Source organism: Gorilla gorilla, chromosome 21 (genome assembly GCF_029281585.2).
Source record: "Gorilla gorilla gorilla isolate KB3781 chromosome 21, NHGRI_mGorGor1-v2.1_pri, whole genome shotgun sequence".
Lineage (NCBI taxonomy): Eukaryota > Metazoa > Chordata > Mammalia > Primates > Hominidae > Gorilla > Gorilla gorilla.
This window is the reverse complement of record NC_073245.2, coordinates 64167780-64172003: the sequence shown is the minus strand read 5'-3', so window position 1 is coordinate 64172003 and position 4224 is coordinate 64167780. Positions and strand designations below refer to the sequence as shown.

The 4224-nt window shown below is 48.7% G+C and overlaps 2 non-coding genes across 2 annotated transcripts; both read right to left on the bottom strand.

Annotated features, from left to right (window-relative positions):
• Positions 1–408: 408 nt before the first annotated feature.
• LOC115931762 (U7 small nuclear RNA) lies at positions 409–470 on the bottom strand. Its single transcript, XR_004068217.1, has one exon. It is a non-coding gene; the product is annotated as a U7 small nuclear RNA (small nuclear RNA).
• A 2557-nt stretch (positions 471–3027) lies between these two features.
• Positions 3028–3131, bottom strand: LOC115931825 (U6 spliceosomal RNA). Its single transcript, XR_004068269.1, has one exon. It is a non-coding gene; the product is annotated as a U6 spliceosomal RNA (small nuclear RNA).
• Between the last annotated feature and the right edge of the window lie 1093 nt (positions 3132–4224).

Sequence of the window (4224 nt, the reverse complement as noted above, 5' to 3'; positions counted from 1 at the left end):
TCACATCTACTCAGGAGGCTGAGGCAGCAGAATCACTGGAGGCTAGGAATTCGAGACCAGCCTGGTCAACATAGCAAGACCTCATCTCTTTTTTTTTTTTGAGTCAGAGTCTCACTCTGTCACCCAGGCTGGAATGCCGTGGTACGATCTCAGCTCACTGCAACCTCCGCCTCCCAGGTTCAAGCGATTCTCCTGCCTCAGCCTCCTGAGTAGCTGGGACTACAGGTGCCCACCACCATACCCTGCTAATTTTTGTATTTTTAGTAGAGATGGGGTTTCACCACGTTGGCCAGGCTGGTCTCGAACTCCTGACCTCAAGTGATCTGCCCGCCTCAGCCTCCCAAAGTGCTGGGATTGCAGGCGTGAGACTTAAGATATGTTTTATTTTATTATTATTTTAAGCGTGAGAGGGGCTTTCCGGCAAAAATCGGAAAGCCTGCTAGACAAATTCTAAAAGAGCTGTAACACTGGGATATATTTTAAGGTCAGAACCAATAGAGTTTGTGGAAAGGCTGGATGGGGATCCAAGGATTAGATGAGGATCACTTGAGGAGCTAAAAAATATGAATACCAACAAACACAGCCCCTCCACCTCCAGACCTAGCGTTGGTACGTGTCTTAAAAGCTTGCCAGGTGTTTCAAATCTGCAGCCAGACTTGAGAGCAACCTAGAATAGCATTTCTCAAAGTTTGATGTGCATGGGGAACACCTGGTAGTCTTGCTAAAATTCAGTAGGTACAGGCAGCGCCCGAGAGTCTTCATTTCTCATACGTGATGCAGATGCTGCTGATGCTGCTGGTCTATGGTCCACACATTGAGTCCCTCCTTAGAGCTCATCCGCTCTGCCAGCCTCTGCTTCTCTGAACTCAAAAAGTGAGTCCAATCAGCATTACCTTGAATATATCCATATGCTGACCACCTCTCACTTCCTCCACCTCACTAATGCTGGCCACCGTCCATGTCTCACCTGGACAACTATCGTAGCCTCCCAGCTGGCTTCTCCCTCCTTCCATGCTTTCACTAACCGCTATTTTTCTGTACAGCAGCCGAAGTAGCCTTAACTTCAGCTGAGATCATATTGCAGCATTCTCTGCTCAATTCCCTGCAAAGGTCTACATAGCCTGCAATTTCTCCTCACCCCTTTTTTTGATCTTATTTCCTGCCACTGTGTTTCTCTTCCATATTGCTCCAGCCATACTGGCCCCTGTACTGAACCACAAGCGCATTCCTGCACCAGGGCCTTTGCCCTGGCCCTTCTCTCCCCTTGAAAGCTTCTGCCCTGTATCCACGTCACTTGCTGCCCCGCTTCATCCAGGTCTCTGCTCAGATATCCCCTCATCAGAAAGGTCTGCCGTGACCACCCTGTTTAATTAGCACTCACTCTCCTACCACCTTCCACCTCAGTCTCTCGCCCCTTTATCTTTTATTTATTTATTTATTTATTTTGAGACAGAGTTTCATTCTGTCACCCACGCTGGAGTACAATGGTGGGATCTCAGCTCACCGCAGCCTCCGCCTGTTGGGCTCAAGCGACTCTCCTGCCTCAGCCTCCCAAGTAGCTGGGACTGTAGGCAACCACCACTACGCCCAGCTAATTTTTGTATTTTTAGTAGAGACAGGGTTTCACCATGTGGGCCAGGCTGGTCGCAAACTCCTGACCTCAAGGGAGCGGCCTGCCTTGGCCTCCCAAAGTGCTGGGATTACAGGTGTGAGTCACCATGCCCCGCCCTCTCCCCTTTATTAACTATTCCTTACTGTGTAAAAGATTATCCCCAAGATGAATGGCTTAAAACAATAATCATGGTTTATCATTTCACCTGGCTTCTGTGAGCCAGGAATTCAGAAAGGGCATAGTGGAGATAGCTTTCTCCGTCCACAATTATTGGGACTACAGCTGTTAAGAGTCAGAGGCTAGGCTGGGCGCGGTGGCTCACGCCTGTAATCCCACCACTTTGGGAGGCCAGGGCAGGCGGATCACCTGAGGTCAGGAGTTCGAGACCAGACTGGCCAACAGGGCAAAACCCCTGTCTCTACTAAAAATACAAAAATTAGCGGGGCATAATGGTGCGCTCCTGTAATCCCAGCTACTCGGGAGGCTGAGTCAGGAGAATCGCTTGAACCCGGGAGGTGGAGGTTGCAGTGAGCTGAGATCGTGCCATTGCACTCCAGCCTGGGCAAAAAGCAAAACTCCACCTCAAAAAAACAAAAACAAAAAAGAGTCAGAGGCTGAGGACAGATCACATGCTCTTTGTCACCCAAGTGCAGCTGAGGCTGTCACTCACTCAGAACCTCTAATGTGGCTTCCTTGTGGCTTGGGCTTCCCTCAACATGGTGGCTGGATTCCAAGGGCAAGCATCCCAAGAGACAGAAAGAGAGCTGGGCAAAAACGGACCCTCAGAAGCGACATTACATCACTCGGCTGTATTCTGTTCACTAGTTGTGGGCATGCAGACCAGCCCATGCTCAAGGAGAAGGAAACTAGCTTCATCCTCTGCAGGGAGGAGTGTCAAGGAATTTGCAGACATATTTTTAAGTCCCTATGCTCCCCCTTACCTTGCTTTCTTTTTCTTTAGAGCTCTATCATTTCCTGAAAGATTGTGTATCTATTTCTGTTTATTGTCCTTCTTTCCCATCGAAATGTCAATATCTGGGGCCGGGTGCGGTGGCTCACACCTGTAATCCCAGCACTTTGGGAGGCCGAGGCAGGCGAACCACGAGGTCAAGAGTTCAAGACCAGCCAGGCCAACATGGTGAAACCCCGTCTCTACTAAGAATACAAGAATTAGCCAGGTGTGGTGGTGCGTGCCTGTAATCCCATCTACTTGGGAGGCTGAGACAGAAGAATCATTTGAACTTGGGAGGCAGAGGTTGCAGTGAGCCGGGATCATACCACTGCACTCCAGCCTGGGTGACAGAACAAGACTCCATCTTGAAAAAAAAAACAAAAAGTCAATATCTGCTTTGCTCACTCCTGCCTCTCTTTTGCTTATAGTCATGTGTAATGCATAGTAGGTGCTCAATATATATACACATATGAAACGCTTTGTGAATTTGCCAGTCACCCTTGCTCAGGGGCCATGCTAATCTCTGTATCGTTCCAGTTTTTGGCATATGTGCTGCTGAAGCCAGCAGTCAATATATATTTTTGAATGAGTCAATTACCATGTATTCATCTCTGATAGATTTTGAAAACAATCAAACTGTTTGCTGGGAATCCAAAGAATTGGATTGAGAGGCCAGGCACGGTGGCTCACACCTGTAATCCCAACACTTTGGGAGGCTGAGGCAGGCAGATCACCTGAGGTCAGGAATTTGAGACCAGCCTGGCCAACATGATGAAATCCTGTCTCTACTAAAAATACAAAAAATTAGGCTGGGCGCAGTGGCTCAGGCCTGTAATCTCAGCACTTTGGGAGGCCGAGGTGGGCAGATCACAAGGTCAGGAGTTTGAGACCAGCCTGGCCAACATGGTGAAACCCTGTCTCTACTAAAAATACAAAAATTAGCTGGGCGCGGTCGTGGGCGCCTGTAATCCCAGCTACTCAGGAGGCTGAGGCAGGAGAATTGCTTGAACCCAGTAGGAGGAGGTTGCAGTGAGCTGAGACCGTGGCATTGCACTCCAGCCTGGGTGACAGAGAGACTTGATCTCAAAATAAATAAAAATACAAAGAATTAGCTGGGCATAGTGGAGGGCGCCTATAATTCCAGCTACTCAGGAGGCAGAGGCAGGAGAATCACTTGAACCTGGGAGGCAGAGGTTGCAGTGAGCCGAGATCATGCCACCGAACTCCAGCCTGGGCAACAAGAGGGAAACTCCATTTCAAACACACACACACACACACACACACACACACACACACACACACACACACACACACACACACACAGAATTGGATTGATGGAGAGACAGTCTATTCATGGAGAAGAAGAGCAGAGAAGCTTAATGAAGCAATACCCTGTGACCGTGACTGTGAGGACTCCATAGCTGAGGGCATACAATAGGGTTGCTTTCCCAACTGGCCTTCACTGCAACCAATCAGGTTTCTAGGAGCAGGGGCAGCTTATCTAGGAGTGCCTTGGCACCCACTTCTTGGGATTATCTCTGATCTATACAAGTGAGAGACTTGCCTTCCCAAATGGCCTGCTTTTTCCGGAAGGGAAAGAAGTATGTCTTATTTTCTTGGCATCCTACATATAATGTAACATACTTAAAACTCAGGCCAG